The sequence below is a fragment of the Lycorma delicatula genome, chromosome 11 (assembly GCF_047948215.1).
Source record: "Lycorma delicatula isolate Av1 chromosome 11, ASM4794821v1, whole genome shotgun sequence".
Classification (NCBI taxonomy): domain Eukaryota; kingdom Metazoa; phylum Arthropoda; class Insecta; order Hemiptera; family Fulgoridae; genus Lycorma; species Lycorma delicatula.
The window spans coordinates 80,866,954-80,886,754 of NC_134465.1; the positions used below are offsets into that span (position 1 = coordinate 80,866,954).

The 19,801-nt window shown below is 29.9% G+C and overlaps 1 protein-coding gene across 1 annotated transcript in view; it reads left to right on the forward strand.

Moving 5' to 3' along the window:
• The window catches only part of rg (A kinase anchor protein rugose), a 1,091,579-nt gene that overhangs the window by 971,882 nt on the left and 99,896 nt on the right, over positions 1–19,801 (forward strand). The gene's annotated exons all lie outside the window — the stretch shown is intronic.

Genomic DNA, 19,801 nt, shown 5'->3' on the forward strand with positions numbered 1-19,801 from the left:
ATTTACCATCTTCTCTTAATGTTTTTATTCTTTCTTTGCTTGAATCATTTTCTTCCGGTTTATTTGTTTATTTTTTTTTGTTTGCAACATAAAAACTGAAGGTCGAAGTTAACATTTGTAACCGGTATACGGTTCACTAAACGGAATAGTTTTAATTATTATTAACTTTTATTTATACAACGCACCAGAAATATGAAACGTTGGTTAATCAGCCGCTCACGAAGATACGAATAATATTGATTTGATAATACGAGAAATAGAGAGACTTTTACTGTATCGTAATATTTCTTGTAAGATAGTTGAATTAATAATCGTATAAATGTTTGAAGTTAATAAAAACTAATATTACAGCGATTGTGTTACTGTTGATTAAATCGTATCTCACTTTCAAATGAAATAGGTTTAAATGAAGCTCAGCAAAAAATGTGTATATGAAATTTAATAGGTGTTCAACAAGTCATATAGTGTTCACATCAGGTTTTTCTATCTGTTGTGTACACCATATGTAAATAATTCCATATCTCTTGCAGCGTATTCTACACCTCAGAATTCCTAAACTTTTTCACAGTTTAATTTAAAAGGGTATCCGAGAAGCGTTGGTCGAACTTAAGGGTCTGATGTCAGGACATAAAAATAAACAAAATTTTTGTACACACGTATCAAAACAATATTTTCAAGCAAATAAATAAATTTTAAAACTTTAAAACGGTAGCCATTTAAATTGGAAAATCGGTAATAATTCTGTAAATATTAATTTTATTGAATCGTGTTTTATAAAGAGGTAAAATGTTAAGCATTCTATTGAGAAAAAAAATGACACCTCGTTTGTTCAAATCGTTTGATAAGCGGCTCGGCTATATCTGAAATTGTTAAAGCGAATCGCTAAAATTATACAATTTGGTAATTTTATACTACTACTGATGGAAATTATTAATCGTTTTTAATTCGATTATCTATTTAATCTTACGATATAAACTTGTATTGAAAAAACACAAAACGGTGGAAATATGAAAAATGTAACGCGATGCTTTTGTTGACGTGAACTTTTTTATTTCGATATCCTGAATCGGTCGCTTAAGTTTGACCGACATTTCCCTGGTTGTTCGTCCTTAAAATATATGTATTTTTTCATCTTATCAAAACGAACTATTCACCGTTTTAAGTTTTTCAAATGAAACCGTCTCGGTTTAAGCACGCATTATTTGCAGAATGAATAATCGGACAATTTGTAGGTTGAAAACGGCAACAATCGGCGAAGACATGTGTAACACCTTATTTATTAAACTGTTAGTGATAATAGTACATTATGCAACGAACATATAATGAACGATAGCCGTTGATGCACGAGCCCGAAGTAACGACACCGGCCTTGCGAGTGTCGTAAACTTCACAAGAGAGCATTAACAGCAGTTATAGAGTTGCATACGATATTTTTTCTACGGCTGCGAAAATATTGTGTTTATTGATTTAAATCGATGATACGATTAGAGTACATCGGTTACGGAATATGTTTTCTTTAATTTTTCAAAAAATAAATTTAAACAATACATTTCTGTAGCGATAAGTTTTTTTAGTCGTTAGCTTGTCTTTTCGTTAATATCGATTAATGTTAAAGACATTTCGTCCTCAGAATCAGACATAATTAACAAAACGATATGCAGTGTAATATAGAAATTAGTTACCTGTCGGTGTACTTTCAAATTAATCTCTACTTATTCAGATTAAAATTAAAAGTAAAATAATAGCCGATACATTATATTAATACCGTTATAACAATAATTTTTTATTGTTATTATGAAGCGAGTTACTAATTTTAACATTTATCGGCAAAGATATACATATAACTTGATTAATATAATCGGCTTGTTTACGTAAACATTGATAATTTGTTATTTAATGAAGTTTTATTTTACTTCCTTTTTAGTTAACATTAAATTTGCTACGTTTATTTTTCGTAATGTGGAAGTTTTATGCGCCTAATATGTTAGGAGTAAAAAACTGATGTACTTCTTGTCCGGTAATGAAATACGATTCTTTTAAGTAAATGTATAATTCTGTTAAAATCGGATTAAATTCAATATAAAAAGCCCCTGATTATTACTGTGTGTATTCTATGCGCGCGCGTGTGAATGAATGTAGAATTCATATGTGAATAAAAAACTGTATAAAATATAATAAGAAAGAAAGAAAAGGACTTAAATATCTAGATATCAAGTTTCTTCAAAAGACTGCAGTTAAAAAAAAGAGAAAAAAGAAAAGAAAATATAATCTCAAGATATTGGATTGGAGAATTAATAGCAATAATATAAGCGGATGTAATCTTCTTCAGAATTTTTTTTGTAGATTGGTGGGGGGGTTAATCTTTTATGTTTGTTAAGTTCTTCGTCGTTTTATTTAAAATTAAAATAACCCGATTTCATTCGGTTTTTTTTTGTTGATTATTTTTATTTTTTTTAATATTTAAATATTTTAATTAGTGAAATTAAAACGTGGAAAATAATAAGTTATTATTTTTAAATTTAGTTCCAAATAGCATGAAGCCCATTCAGTTTTAATCGGTCTAAAAAAACTCTACTCTTCTCATTTTCCCCCTATCACGTCTTCATTGAGGTTCCGTGACCCCAAAAATTCTCAAAAAACATTACAAATTTTTCTGAATCCCTGACCATCCCTGAATCCATTTTGACTAGTTTCGGCGTGATATCTGCACGTACGTATGTATCTCGTTTAATTCAAAAACGATTAGCTGTAGGATGTTGAAATTTTAGATTTAGGACATCTAGTTGTGCACCTTCCCTTTTCATTGCAATCGGCTGAAGTAAAAGTATCCAGAAAATCCCAAATCCAAAAAAAAAATGGCTTTTGGACTTTTTCTTAAGGGCAATAATAAGCCCTCATTGAGAGTTTTTTAACGATATATCATAAGGGGTACTTATTTTCATCGGTTCCAGAGTTATAGCCAAATAAAATATTAAGGAATAAAATATTTTGGTCTTAGGGGAAAGCACATCGTTCGAATCAGACTTCATCTCCTTTTTTTTTCAATTTAAATATATTGATTTATTAGTAATTATTAACCTCTCATTGTAAAAAAAAAATTCTACGAGTAAGTTTTAATGAAATAAAATTTTTACGTACTTATCATTTAAAAAAATGTGTAAATGTAATTTAATAGGCGTACAAGAAAACGTTGTCCATATCAAATGTTTTAATATTTTGCAAAGTCATACACATTTCTTCATTTATTGTTATATTCTATTTATTAAAAAAATATTTTTTTACTAATTTTTGACTTAATATAATATTAACTCTATTTTATTAATTTACAGTGTAATCTGTACATTATGTTGTGCGACAGTACTTGATTGTATTTCCTTCATTTTGGTTTTAAATTTAAATTTTGTGTCCTATATAGTTTTTTATCGAAATTTTATTTAAAATTTCTTTGAAGCAGATCGCTATTGTACCGCTCGTATTTATTTGGGATTTTCCTCTGGTTGTTCGACATAAAAAAAAAATATTTCTATGTTTCTTCAAAATATAGTAATTTTGTCTGTTTTTCAAACAAAAATGTAAATGTCTGTCGCAAAACCGTAGATTTTTGATCGATGTTAATCTTTCTGTATTTTTTCTTTAATTAGGAATTGCAAAAAGTATAGATATTGTAGTTAATTATATGTTACGTTTTCCCTTTTCCTTCCCTCAGTAACGCTTACTTTATTGTCATTATTTCTGTTGTTAAATCTGTTTGATACTCATATTAATACCCCTAAATATTAGAGAGTACTTACTCATCTACGAGGGTCGTCGTAATGTTACAATCATCCCTGTTATGTATTACGTTTCTACCTGGTCAGCTGTTCGTTCCTACTTAAATTCTCACATTTATTTCACGCTAAATGAATTATATCTGTAAATTGTTGGTCGGTCGATGACAACTTCTATTTAAGCAAAATAAATATATCTTTTAGGGATCCTACATAAAATCTTATCTTGTGTGTGCGTTTGTATAATAAATAAGCGGCCTAACTGCTGGTCTTCTTCCCATGCTGATTCATTTATACTACACGCACTATAGAAAAAAAGTGACGGGGAAAAATAGAGAAAGCGAGAGAGAAAGAGAAAGCTCTTTTTTCTCTCCCCCAATATGATAAAAATAGAAAAATCGGCTGCTGTTTCAAAAATTGTAATAGACACCTTTAAGATTACAGTTACAAAAATTCAAAATCGGTTAAAAATATGACTCGTTATATTTTAATTCGGAATTTCAGTTTATTTATACATAAATAATTGCTTTTTACTTCCTTGTACGAAGTAAAGGAAGTATTGTGATCGCAAAAAGTTTCGGTTTTCAGATTTCAACGGAAATATCCATTTTGACTAGTTTTGGCGTGACGTCTATACGTACGTATGCATCTCGTATAATTAAAAAACGGTTAGTCGTAGGATGTTGAAATTTTGAATTTAGGACTGTTGTAATATGCATTTGTGCATCCTTCCCTTTTGAATGCGATCGACTGAACCAAAAGTATCCAAAAAGTTTGGATTTTGGGCTTTAATAAGCTCTCATTGAAAGGTGTTCAACGATATATGAGTGGTACTTATTTTCATCGGTCCCAGAGTTGTAGCAAAATAACATTTTAATTAATGAAATATTTGGATCTTACAAGGGGAAGGCACATCGGTTCGAATTCGACTTGATTTCTTTTTTTAAATTTTTTTTAACTTTTTTAAAATTTAAATATATTTATTTATTAATAATTATTAATCTGTGATATTAAAAAAGTTTTACTGTAAGTAATAATTGAATAAGAAGAAAAAAAATGAAAAAAATCAGAAGTAATTAGTGAAATAACATTTTATGTACTTTGCAAAATGCGTATCTAATTTAGGCGTATGTGGTGTCCACGTCAGATTTCTTGTCCGTTTCAGAAATGTAGGTTTAATTTAACACTTTTCTTAGCTTCCTTTCTCCCGTTTCCTGCCAATACTTTTTAGTCTTTCGCCGGCCTTTCTCCTGAATTCTTTCGTTTCTGTTTTTTGTTCGTTTTCAAGCTTCTTCTTCGTATTTCTTTTAATATTTTCTCGATCGATTCCCCATTTTGTAAGTCCGAAATTTCCATTCCCGTTTTGTCTGAGACGGCTTTCTTATTTTTATCTCGGTATGTATGCTTTTAATTTTTATTTTTAAATAAAAGAAGAAAATTTTCTTGGGAATTTTATTTATAGTCTATGAGAACCGATCTCTTCTTATAAATTATTTCTGTCATTACGTTAAATTTCTGGAATAGAATTTATTAGGGAATCGGATATAAATAGTATGTCGTCATTTATAGGACCGAATAATTTGCTTAATTTCTTTTTACTTTAAGATTTGTTTTGAAAGATCCGTATTGATTATTGTTAAACATTCTGTAGCGCACAAATCTTGGGACGTCACAATAATAGAGCCTTGGTTTTGTAATAGAGATACAAATTTACAATTATACATATTTTGTGTTAGAAATAGGCCGATTTTACGTGTTGTTCGCACGATTTGTTTTTTTCTTGGCCATTCCGTTGTATAGTTCCGAGGTATTTAAATCGTTTTACTTTTCATATTCTTCTATATTTGGTTTCGAAAAAATCGGGGACTTTTTTATATTTGTTATTTATTGCGTTTTTTCAAAAGATATTTGCAGACCTATTCTCTGTTCTGCTGTTTCTTGTAATATATTTATTTGTTGTGTTGCTATTTTGGGATCGTTCGACAGTGTAACTAAATCGTATGCGAAGGCAAGATAATCGATAACGATGCGGCGTCTTCTTATGCCCATTTTGAAGGGTATAACATCTGCTTTCTCGGTTTTTTCTCCGTTTGCGGATAACTTTTATTGCGACTCGATTGAAGATTGAGACCTTGTCTTCTGTTTTTAATGGGAAATGACTAGAAATTTCACCCAAAAATGTTTAATAACCGCTTTCTTTTTTCTTCGCGGCTAGGTCTTCAAGGACCAAGCAGATATCATTTCATGTAATTTCTTTCTTTTTCTTCCAAAAGTTATTCATTCTTTCGGACCGTTTACTTCTTTCTTCGATCTATTCTCTGTTAAATTTTTATTTTTTTTATTTACATGAAGCTTGAATACAAAATCGTTAAAATTACTTATTTAACTCGAACATTTTATTGTTTTTAAGTTTTTTTGTTTTGTTCTTGTTGTTCCTGGAGATGGATTTTTGGTTTACGGTTATTTTTGAAGACATTATTTTCAATTGTTTTTCATAAAATTCTGGTCTATTATGATTTTTTATTTTTTTTTTTACTAATTGATTTTTCAATCGACGTCCCTCTTTTTTATAATTATCTCTGTGGAATTTACTTAAAAAATTCACTTTATTTTGCAAATTTGTAATGAAATAATAAATTTTATAAATATAATTTTGCGATAGTTTGTTAAAGTTTTATCTTTAGAAATAAATTTTCGTGATTATTTTTTTTTACTCGTAGCTGTTTTTTTCTGTTCCTATTTGATTTCGGACATGAATTATCTCACCATCTGGATGTTACCTTTAAAAAGAAAATCTTTGTTTTGTCTTTTTACCACCGACTTTTTTATACTTTTTATTTTTCTTTGAATTGTAGGTGTGTTATTTTCAATCCTGGTTTAATTTTTTTCATTTGTAAAGTTTTTTTAACCTCTGAGCGGTATTTTCGTTTGACTCGTACTTCAAAATTTTTTTTACGCTTTATATCTAATTTTTTAGCTTTTTAAAAAAATTACGCGAATACTTTTCTACAGTTCACCTTAACTATAACAACGTAATAAATTTGAATACTAAAAGAAAACCTTTTCGTACTGCTGATGGTAATTTTTGTTCCATTTGGTTGTGTTTTATTAGCGTTAAAAATATTTTATTTGTAATGTCGTAAGCGGTGATCGGTTAAAAAAAATTACTTTTAAAAAGGTTTTCGACTTAAAAAAAATTGAATTTCCCAAAAACCGTTTGTGCAATTTAAAAAAGCGATTGAAAATAATTTCACACCCTTCTCTCAGTTTAAATAAACAATGTCCGTAGGGAGTTTTATTATGATTAAAATTTGAGTTTTAATTAATAGAATTTTTTCAAAATAAATTTTAAAAAATCTGTTCGTAATAATAGTTACAGTTTATTAATATACAAGTATTTCGGGGCAGAATAGTAGCCGTATGTGGTTTCGGATCACCAAAAACTTTGAGGTTATAGGATATATAAACATTTTGCTATTAAATATGAGCAGAGAATAGACAGAATTGAAGAATTGCTCTAAACGCGATCAAATTATTCAAGAAAATAAATTTATAAAAATTATAATACCGTCTTATTTAGTTACTATCCCTGATATGTATACTTGTAATCTGTTCGACTTGTAAAGGGCAAGCGACTCCGTTGCCCGATGAGATTAAGATGATCATCTATGATGTATAAACGAGGTATAGTCTTGTACGGACTGGGCCGACCGTTCCTGAAATGGCCGGTTAATTGATCGCGACCACCAAAGTACACCTGGATCCGATGTCTAGTATTCAAACCGGAATAAAAGTAATTTAACTTCTATTAGAATTTGAATCTCAGAACCTTGGAGTTGTCGCCGATCACCCGTTTAACAGCTAATTTATTACTGGAGTACTATACCGAACCGGTGGCTTTATAATACTTCTTAACCGGTTGAAGGCACATAGTTTATTTTTGTTAAGAAAAAACAAAAATTTTATTTTTGAAAAATTTTATTTAACGAATAGGATTTAATAATAATACGTGATGGTTTTGAAATCGCTTTTCGCTTAAGAATTTAAGTAATGCTCACCGCAATTAGTAAAACATTATTGCAGGGTTTGTATGTTATTGCGGTAGGATTAAGTGAGATACGGGGGTGAGTGATGTTTTAGAAAGGGGGTTGATTGTTAATGAAATCTTAACAGTTGTTTGGTTGTTTTTTTTCATACGGAACTCATTCACCACCGGTCGACGAATTTTTTTTTTTACTACCCTCTTTTAGTAGAGGGTAGTGTGTATAATTTATCATAGCTTTACTTACCTCTCTTCTTTTCACTCGCTCTTTTTCTTTTTTCTTCATCTCTCTTTCTTTTTACGAGTACATTTCATATAAACGCAAGCGTCTGTGTGCGTACACGTGTAAATGAATCTCTCCCTCGATACAGCAGACCCTATTCTACGTATGTACGCACGTTTAAAAGATACGGCACGTTTTCATAATGACGGTCCAGTAATTCGTCGTATTGTAAACTGAGGCTCTCTATTTTTTCTCTCTTTCTCTCTCGATGATTTCTCTCTTTTATCGAGCGGTTCTTTGTTTCGCTTTCTTAAAGGTAAAAATTATTGTCGTTTAGTAATTACAGCAAAAACACCCGATGTTTAAGATTAAAAAAAAAAAATTAAATTTGTTAAATATTTTTGAGAGATTTTATTTTTATTATAGGTAAATATTGAATATGTATATCGTAATTTATATATGCCGTTCTGATATCCAAAGTATTTTTAAGACGTAAGACGACAGTTTTGAATATTTAGAGTAAAAATAAAAAAGAATCCGTGTTGTGATTGTCTTCTTTTAGGAATAATTATTGAATTATCAATCTTTTACATTATTTTACTATAATTTTTTTTTTTCTTAAGCGGCAAGGTTTTGCCTTTGTCGTTTATTTCCTGTAAATAACTAATTTTTAAATTCTAAAAATAAGGCTGAAGATTTAGTTTTTAAAAATAACCATAATCTTTTTAAAAAATCGTTATTGTAATTATTTTTTGTTTTTTTTTTATTTGACATCGGTTCTAAAATTCAAAATATAAAGAAAAATTAAAAAAGTATCAATTTTTAATTTTTTATTGAGGTGTTTTAATTGTTTTTTTTAAAATTAGTTTGCAAAAGAAATATTTTTATTTTATAGAACATAGGTTTTTCTGATAATTAAAAAATGTTTTTATTGTAATTGGAAAGACTTCTTTTTCTTATGTAGCTAGAGTTAACGACATAAAATAATAATGTGTAATTTTTTTTTAAATGGCCGCGGTTTTATGTATCAAGAAGACAATTACTTTTTTTTTGTGTATATTAAAAGGCTACATTATATTTAATTTCTGAATACATGATGAACCGATAGTGAAAAATCACGGTCGACATATTTTCTGCAAGTCAAACTTTTTATCTAGTTAAAAAATAAGTCGTTTTTTTAGTTCTATTTAAAAGTAACTTAATGTTTCTTATTAAAGAATAAATGACTAATTTAGGATATTTCTCTATTTGGATGTTTTTTTTTATTATTATTAATCGTTTATAATTAATAACAAATTTTTTTTAATACTTTTACGTATAATCGCATCAACAATTAAAATCGTTAGCTAGTTGTCAGTGTAATGTAACTGTACCGGTAAATGTGTAGTCTTGAACAAACTCAGGCCGACCGTCCTGAGACAGACGTGCGGTTAATGGAAACCTAACCGCCAAAGAACACATGTATCCGCGATCTAGTACTCAAATCGGAATAAAATCGACTACCTTTATTAGGATTTTAACCCGAGAACTCTCGACTTCGAAATCGGCCTATTTATGGCGACGATTTTACCGCTAGAACGACCCGGCGGGTTAAAACAAAAATTGTTTAACCTAGAAAAAGTATTTTGTACCAAATTAAAGGCGAAAAACAATTTACTAACGATCAAAAACATTTTAAGCGCTTTTTTAAAATTTGTTTTATATATTTAAATAAGCAAAGCACGTTACACTATTTTTCTAAGTTTTTATTTGTATAGATTATAATTGACGCGCATATGGTTATACAAAAATTTTGTATAAAAAACAATCGTTCGTAAATAACGAATTTTCGCTTTTCATTTTTTGAAGAAAAAAAAATTATAAATAGATTTCTAAAAATATATTCAAAACATTAAAAAAACCGTATTTCGAAGTCGTAGTTTATAGAAGAATTGAAAATGTTTAATTTTTTCGCTTTTTTTTCTTTTTGATTGTATTTACAAGTTTGTATACACTTTCACATTAAAGACAGAGATTTTTTTCAACTATGTGGACTTTAATCGAAATTTTTTAGTCCGTTTTCCAAAAGTATCGTATTCTGTTCTTTTCTATTAGAACGGTATCACGATTTATGTTTTTGCGCGATAATCATTTAAAACTGTGTACTATAAACGATAAGAAGATAAAAAAAAATATTTATTAACAGTTTATATAAATATGTACTGTTTTGTTTCAATATTCTTTTATAGCTTTCATTTAATTTATCGGTAACAAAGTGTTACTTTGAGACCACCGTAGGAACTTTAGGAATTAAAAAATAATAATGATGAAAGTGATTCTAGTTAAAATCTAAAATAAAAGCGGGTCTAAAAGGCTTTAACATATCAAAAAAATATATATACATACATAAGAAAGTGTATTATATATATATTATACACACTTCTTGAATTATTTTCAAAAAATTGTCAAAAATCTTTTTTTTTTACATCGGTTTTAAAATTTTGAATAGTATACGTTTTTAAAATAAGTATTTAATACGATATGTAAATAAATTATCGTTTGATCTTTGGAGAATTGCAGAAATATTTTTGCGGGAAATATTTGAATCGCATATCCTACGGCAACCCTGTAGTAGGAGGTTACATACGAACGTTACTTTGGTTAACTGTACTATGCGTCATGCGCAACTCGGTTTGTAAATGCTTTCCCGTGTACCCTTTCATCCCCACTCTTTAATACCCGCCCTGGATCCACCCAAGGGAAGCCATCTTGACCCCCTTTTCTTTTCTTTGCCGTATCTACAATATCCTTCCCTGTCCTTTACTTCCGAAATTTTAAAATAATCTTAAAATTATTATTATTGTTAGATTTATAAATGGTAAAATTTATATATTTTTCTATATTTTCAGTGATTTTGTTTTAACAATGACCTCGTAAAATTACAACCACCGTATAAGTAAAATGAAATTTTAGGGTTTTTTTTTTATTATTTTCATTTATTCTTTAATTTATTTATTCGTAGAATAGCAAAAATAAGCTGACGTCTATTAATACTCACTATAAGGGAGAGTTTTGTAGAATGTGAAAAATGCTGTGCCTGACGGGGATTTGAACTCAGAATCTTTGTAATAAAGGCAGACACTACAATTCCACCGCGGATATCGGTGCGATACCAATTTTACGTATACTTTTGCATTTGTTTTCTTGAAATATACGCAGTAAAATGAGAATATTACTGTTGTGTATCGAAGCAACGTTTACAAAAATAAGTAATTTAATCTTTTATTCGAATTGAAAGAAATTTACGATTTATTTCGTACTTTTAGTTCCTTTATAATACCCGTATTGTTTGAAATTTTATTGGTGTTCTGTTACGCCTATTCGATTATAGATCTTTTTAAAAAAAAATAACAGAAATATCAATTTTTTTATGGTAAGGTATTTATTTGGTTGCTTGTTTCGGAGAACCGTAAATCTAGCCCGTTTTTTGACTCTTAAAATAATGTACTCGATGATTTGAATGGTTTATTACCCCTTCTAAGTCTGAAAACATTGAAAGTGTGTTGATTTACATGTTATTATTTAATATTTAATTGTATATAACAGGAAAAGCAGTTTATATATGTGATAAAATCGCATTCGATTTTTCATCGGACTTATTTATATATTAATTCGGTGTCGTTAAAAAAAAAATAAGTCCAGTCATCCTAAAAATGAAATGATTCTTTTATAATCTTTTTTTAAATTTTAATTACTGAACTTGTCGTTATATTAAAAAATAGCCGGCTACTAACAACCGTTAATTCACTTTTATTTTATTTTTCTTATCTTGCAATTAAATATAATATATTATTCTTTTTTTCGATTTTTGGCCGCTTAGAACCGCGGCGTTTCAACTACCTCCGCTTCTTTTTATTGGCCGTTTACTGTCTTCCCAGTACCTCTTCAGTCTTACCGCGTGCTAATATTTTCCGGGTTTTCCGGCCATTTCATATTCAGACTTTCCTCGCCTTTTGTTCTCGGAAAACTTCTAGCATCATAAATTTGGTTTTAAAGGTGTCTTTTTTTAATATAATTCTCTGTTATATTTAAAAAGCTCTTTATTCTATTTAATTCGGTTTAGTTATGTTTTTCTCCTTTTTCTTCTTGTTGAAATGGCCACCTTAGGACACGATAAATTATTTTTTGTCTTTTGTCTGCCTTTCTTCATTCTTTCTCCGCGTTTTCGCTTTCTCACTTCATTCCAGCAGTTGTTATATTTCTTTTTCGGTTTTTCCTGGAAATCCTTGTTCACTAAAATAATATTTATAAATTTATTTCTATTTAAGATCGATTCTTCCGTGATATTTAGTTCAGTCATATTCTTTAAAGCTTCATTAAACCGTGTGTTTTAAACGTTTTGATTATAGACGGAATTAAAAATTCTTTTATTCGGTTTTTTCTTCCGTTCTGAAAATACGTTGAAAAACATATTGTATTCTTCATTTTTTCTAATCCTCCACTTATTCTTTTCAATTTTAATCGGTCCTAATATTTTCCTTTATTTCTTCTCTAGCTCTTTGATTTCGCCTGTCTTATTCTTCGAGGCGTACAAACATTCAGGTCTAATAACTGTATTATAATGCCTAATTGTTTTTTCCGGAAATTATTTTTTTATCGTGTAAATGCTTTGTTAAGCGATGTATAAGCCCGTTTCACTAGCTCTGGGTGTAATTATTTCCCCTAAATTTTTTAATTTAATGAAATTTTTATTAATTTTTCCATTTTCTGTTTTTAAAGCATTTTTAATATTTATCATAGATTTAGTTTTTTGAAAAGAAAATTGTAAATCTGTGTTTTCTAAAAGATTAATTTGAATTTCTGCAGTTTTTATATTCGGGGACAAAATTGCCAGATCATCTGTAAAGGGATTGTTTTTAACATTCTTACCCCTACTTGTTAGTTTCACATTTTCTAACTTTAAAATTTCCATCTGTTTATTACATTCCCTTACTAATTTTTCCAAAACTATGTTGAGCAGTAAGGACGATAGACAATCACCTTGTCTGACACCCTTAACTTTAACTTGTAAAGGTTCAGAGCTTAGTCCTGGAAATTTTAATATCAAGTATTTGTAAGGTTTCTTATTCTGTTTTTCTATTACAGACACGATCAAAGATTTGCTTAGTTTTAACTCATTCTGACAACGTGATGAGAGAAAATCAATCTTTTTGTTTTATTTTTTTGTCATTTTTTTCTGTACTTTTCATATTTATGTTCGTGTTTAAGTATTATCGTTTATTTATTATAAATATCTTTGTTTCTATGTTTTATTTCTATTTTTTTGATTAACGTAAATGTTTATCGAGTAGAGAATAACAAAAAAATGAAAAAAATTTAAGCACCGGTTTACAAAAATATTTATTTAGTAAACCGCTACCACCGTCATCATAACGGTAAAAGAATTATTATAAAAATTAATTAAAATAAAAAACCCAAACTTACACTTACGAAAATTAAAAGCAACTCAAATTTGAGCAATACTCAAAAAATAAATAAAGTTCTGGACGCGTAGGTTCAAGTATAGAGTGTGGGTAGAATTAACCCTTAAAATTTCAACTGAATAGTGCTAATCCTGTTTACAATCGGTACAGTAGATTGTATTATTTAATAATACAGTTTATAGTTTTTCTTGAGATTTTTTTGTATATTTATTTTTTAATAAATTCCTTTACGTACGCTAAAGATTGTTATTTAAAGATCGAAATACGCATGTAGTTATACAGAGAGGTCCGGAACGCATTAGCCGAACTTCAGGCGATTCAGGATACCAAAATGAGAAAAAAACGTTCATATCGACATAAGTCCTATTTTGCTTTGTTTTCCTTCTGGACGCCATTATGTGATTTTCAGCAAAAAAATAAAATTTCTCAGGAACGGGTAAACCTATTTAAATTTGGCGTATCTAAGACTATATTTTTGTTTGAAAACGTCACCTTTGAAAATTTCAAAACGCAAGCCGATAATGTTTGGCCTGTTTTTATTTCCTCCACTAAATGTAATAAAAATTATTAATAATAAATAATAATAGTTAATTAATAAAAATTATCGGCTTGTATTAATTACGGTGCGCAAGCGTACTGCAACGTTAATTGTCTGCAATAACTCGATTGTTTGTCGACCGATTTTAATAATTAAGTTGTCGCTTTGTTCAAATTAAAACGCTTAATAAATTTTGTAAAGGTAAAAATTGTATCGAACAAATGATTACAAATATATTAAAGAATATAAAATTAAGATGGCCGCCATTTTGAAATCTTTGAAGTTGACCTTTTCAAGATTTTTTACTTTGTAAAACAAGACGCTACTCTTAGATTTGCCGTATTTAATTAAAGTAGGTTTAACCGTTCCTGAGAAATATCTTTTTTTAAATCACAAATTGGTGTCCAGAAAGAAAACAAAGTAAAATAGGACTTACGTCGATATCTGATGTTCGTGTAATACGTTACGGAACAGTCCGTACGGTTTTTAATTTTTTAACTTTTCCTAAATGGTTTTCTTTTTTCTAATTTGTTTCATAATGTTTTTATTTTGTGTTAATATCTCTTGTTGGTTAGTTTTTCTACTAAATAGTTGTTTTTGTTTTTTTCTATGTTTTTTTTTTATCGATTGGATTAAAAATCTTCATCGTTTAAACAATTTGGTATTCTATTGCTTGGACCGTACTTTTTTGTGTTTTTTACATTTAAGAAAATTAGTTTTAAACATCTTAGTGTTGTTTCTCTTTTATACTTTGCTGATAGCAATTTTTTTTTGTATGTATAAAATTACATTGAGTTTAGTTATAACGCAACATTCTTTTCTTCGGAATGTTTATTCAAGCTTTTTTTTATTTGCTCTTTATAAACCGCATAAAAACAAAAGTGTGTTAAACATAATGAAGGCGTTAGTCTTCGGATTAACTTGTTATTCTGACGAGGTGATTTCAGTTCTATTTTTTCCCGGTATGTCGACTCGGCATGGAAGTCTTATTATTTATTATTCCTGAGAATCACCGTTCTATTTTTGGAATTAGCTGTCTCAGGTTGTCTACAATTATGTAATTACGGTTCGTAACAGATAGTAAATTACTAGATTTATTAGGTAAATTCAACGCGTGGATGTTTTGTGTAAATTTGTTTTATTTGTCGTTTTTTATACGTACATTTTTTTGGAAAAGTTTTTTTATTTGTTACGGTATACTGACGAACCGTACAGGTAGTTTTTATTTGTTTTTTTTTGTCTTTTTTTTAGAAATAATATTAAAAAAAGGAACAAAAAACTACTTAACCAATCTTATCACGTTCAATCCAGGTGACAACTAAGGCGATGAAATCGCTCGGTAACGCTTCGGGCCACAAGTTATATCTCAACCTGCCTTCTATATTCCTTATGCAGTATAAAATAGTCAACCTCTATACCAGTTGTGACAAAACGAACTCCGTTCTCCTCTCACGAACCTGTTTTTATCCAACCTTTTACAGTATTTTTTTTTTTACTCTTATTTATATATTTTTTTTTTATGTTTCGATTCAGTGTTGCCAACCGTGTTTCGATATTGATTTTAATATTAATTTTTTTAAAATATATATCGAAGTGTTTTCTATAAAAAAAAAGACCTACACATTATGAAGGTTTGAGAAAAAAATTGAAAAAATTCCGTTTTGGTTTTTTTGATTCAAAACCGACGCTTAAAAATTTAAAATAACTGCGAATTTTTTTTATTAAACCCAAAATACTCTGAGTATGGCGATAACATAATTAACATAATTTGAACAGGATTAAAGTATTAATGCTAATTTCATAAATCTGCCGGTTAAAAAAAAAATAAATTTAAACGGTTTATGATTTTTAATCGCGTAAGTATATATTACTTAAAAGCATTTCTCAGTCGTTTACGTATTCGCAAACGGTATTTGCTAATATCACAATCGCTACCGGAGATATGTTGAATCTTCTTCATTTCCGTCACCGTCATTTCTGGGGGTTTTATTAATCGATAAATTCATTTTGGTGATCAGATTTATTTTGTTAGCGACAAAATCAAATCGTACTGTTTCGTTTGAAACGCCTTAATAAAACAACTAAGCTTGTCATTATTATTAATACTGGAGTACATTTGCAAAGAGCCTATAATGATAGCCGTTTATGCACTCTTGCGAAATTTACGTCACTCGCCGACGCTCGTGTCGTAACTTACTCCGCATTCGTATAGAGAATCGTATACCTTATTTTTTCTACGGCTGAGAATATATTGGGATTATTGATTTAAATCGACGGTTGAATACATTGTTTACAGAATATTTTTTAAACTTTTTCAAAAAGTACATTTACGTGGCAATAAGTGGATCGTGTAGTTATGAGTTTTACCTTTTCTTTAATATCGACCGTTGTTAAGACATTTCTTCTAAAAAATCAGACGTATAATTAACGATAGGATATACAGTGTAATATAACTGTAACATAACTTAGTTCCCTATCGGTGTACTTTCAAATTAACCTCTCCTTCCTAATTAATTAATCGGATTAAAATAAAAGTAAAAAAAAAAAAAACAGCCGATACGTTAAACAATAGCCGCTACTGATCGGTCAGCGGTTGAAAAGAGTAGGTTTTTGATCGGTTAAACAACTGTATCATAATGACCCTCATTATGATACAGGTTGCAGTCGCGTAATTCAAACGTAATACAATCGTAAAAAAATATATTATTGCGCTTACATACATTCCCGTTTAAAGCATAATATCGTTACTTGGGACTCTCTTAAAAAGTCAGAAATTGTTTTCAAGATAAAAAACAGGCTGTTCACATCATTCTTTGGCGGCCATAATTGTGAATCGTGTAGACCAATATTTTGAAAATTAAAAATGTTAACTTATCCGCATCTTTATATTTATGAAAACTTAATTATTTACAAATAATCTATATATATATATATATATATATGTTTGTCCCGTATGCGTTCCTATACCGTTCATCCGAATGCGATGAAACTGTGGTGAGTTGTACGCATGCTCGCGATGGATTCTGAATTAGTTTGGACTCGGTGGCGCTAGGGTCGACATATTTCGAAAAATTGTATTTATAGTCCGATTTGGCTCATATTCAGAATACGTGTTACTTACATGGAAACAAATACTTCTACAAAAAATGGGCCCGCTAGATGGCGCTGGGGGTTGAGAAATTTATACACCATGTGTAGTTTTTGTTATACACCTAGCGGGTATAGCAAAAACTATACCCGCTACATGGCGCCGGTGTCGAGACACCGTATTTATTCGAGTACCCCCGCCCCCGAATAAGCCACGCACCTTGATTTTCCGGACCGAAAATCTAAAAATAAAATCGAATATATACCGGTATTTTAAAGTGCAACAGATATGATAAAAGATACGTTAATATTCAGAAAGTAAAGCGTTTAATTCGTCAATTTAATTTACAATATTAATAATTAATTACCGTAAGTACTAGTTTAGTTCAGAATCAGTAGGCCAGTAAAAGGAAAATAAAGTATCATGTTGAAAAGGATCATTTCAATGCGCTTTTAAATATGAGATTTTATTTTTAATTAATCACTGTCACTGTCAATGTCTTGTGAAGACACAAGTGGAGGTAGTTTCCACGTCGCTCTGCCAAAGGCCAGCTTCACTACCGTCAAGTTCATTAGATATTCCGCATTTTTTAAAACTTTTCCTTACTAATTTCGTGGAAATACCTTCCCAAGCGTCTTTTATCCAAATACAAATCCGGTTAAAATGTGGGAGTTTGATTCTTCCTGTAGGCGTGAGAAAGAAATTTTCATCAGCCATCCATTTACTGTACAGTTGTTTTAATGCAGACCGCTAGCGGTTGCAATAGAGATGTCAATCCGCCTGGAATTATTACTTGGTCTCTCTTTCACTTTATCGGTCGTATAACCCCCGATAACTATCCGTTACTACCATACCGGTATTTTTTTTATTAAGTAAATCTCCTGATCGCTTTTGCCATACACACCTGATCCGATCTAAAATTAAGGTTTCGTCCATTCAGCCTGATTCCTGCGCTCTGATAATAACTCCATTTACCTGTACGGTAGGAAGAGTTTTTCTTTTAAAAACAATGTTCGGAGGTAATTTTGATCGATCAGAAGTAATGCAAAGCGTAACACTACACGTTTGTTTTTAATTACCACCAGTGCGAATCGTAACACTTTTATCACCTTTTTTGTTTACGGTTCTGTCAAATGGCATTTCAAAATATACGGGGGTTTGATCAGCGTTTCCTATTTGAGAAGGAAAATAGCCTTTATCTTTTCTAAGATTTATTATGTATTTGTGAAAATGTAATATTTTTTGTTCATAAGCGTCTGGAAGTCGTTGAGAAATGGTCGTCTTTCGTTTTATTGACTAATAATTCCGTGCAAAAAATCGTGTTATCCGTTACGGCTTGCTTTAAAATCGACTTTATTCAACGCTTTAGCGATTTCACGAGCATACGATCGAAATATTTCTGTCGTGACAGCATAACCGCACTTCCTTTTTTCCATAACAAAGTCGTACAATTTTTTTTCTACTTCTCTGTATTTTTGTTTTAAGCCACAAAAAGCCCTTTTATTACCAGCGCCTTTCACCAGACGTTAATTTCTTCTAACACCAGTCTCGAATGGAGCTTTTATCTACATCAAATTTTCTTCCTGCCGCCCGATTTCCAAATTTTTCAGCCTCTTCTATAACGCGCAGTTTTTAATTTGCCGTAAGAGATCGTAGACGCTGTCCTTTTGTACTCATATTAATGCCGTAATTAAAATAAATCACCGTTAAAGTAAAAAAAAAATTATTTATGTTCTTCTGAAGCATTCTCCGCGTTAGAAAAATAAATTTCAGAAATGAGTTTTTTTTAATGATTTCTGATAGGCAAATCTCTTCGTGCTTTCGAAATGAATTATACGATCTTTTCTGTCCTTGCAGTTTTTATTTTGCCTTTACGCGCAAACATATGATTGTTATAATCCGACCGCTGATAATATTGCGCATAGAATTCGATTTTAAAATGATTTGTTTACATCGACGTTTAGAGGTTGAAATCGGTTAATCGAGCCTTCAGTTCCAGGAATTACTATTATAAAGTCATAATTCCCGGTTTAACTTAACATTGTCAAACGGACGGTCACAAAAGCCATTTATCACGTTACACTATTTGTTCGACGAATTTAAAGTTCATCAGGTTCATCACAAAAAATCTTAAATTAATTTTGCTGTCGTTCATACATTTTTTATAACCTAGACGATTAAATCAATAATGGAATTTTCTATTTGGTGGTATATTTCTATTTAATTAAAAAAAAGACAATAATTTATTAGCATTACGGTATCTTAGTTTCTTATAATAGGTGAATGAGAGGAAGATATGGTTGCTATGACGAAAAATTCAACGGGTAAAAAGACAAATATATCATTGAACAGTACTAATTGAAGAGTGGAGGTGTAAAGAATAGAACTCAACGGCAAAGGAAGCCTTTTTTAGAAAGAAAAACGTACTCTGAAACCACACGTATCTGAACATGAGGAATAGATGGTAAAATGTATACGTTTGTAGTATTATTTTGTACGGTAGTGAAACGTGGACGCCGGGGAAAAAGATAAGATCGAGACGTTAGAGATGCGGATCTGGAGGAGGATGGAGAAGAAAAAACGGGTACACTGAGTAAACGACGTAGAAATATTAAGATGAAAATAGATGAACGTAGATAAATGAAGATAGACCAACATCGACGAATATCAGAAGGAGGAAC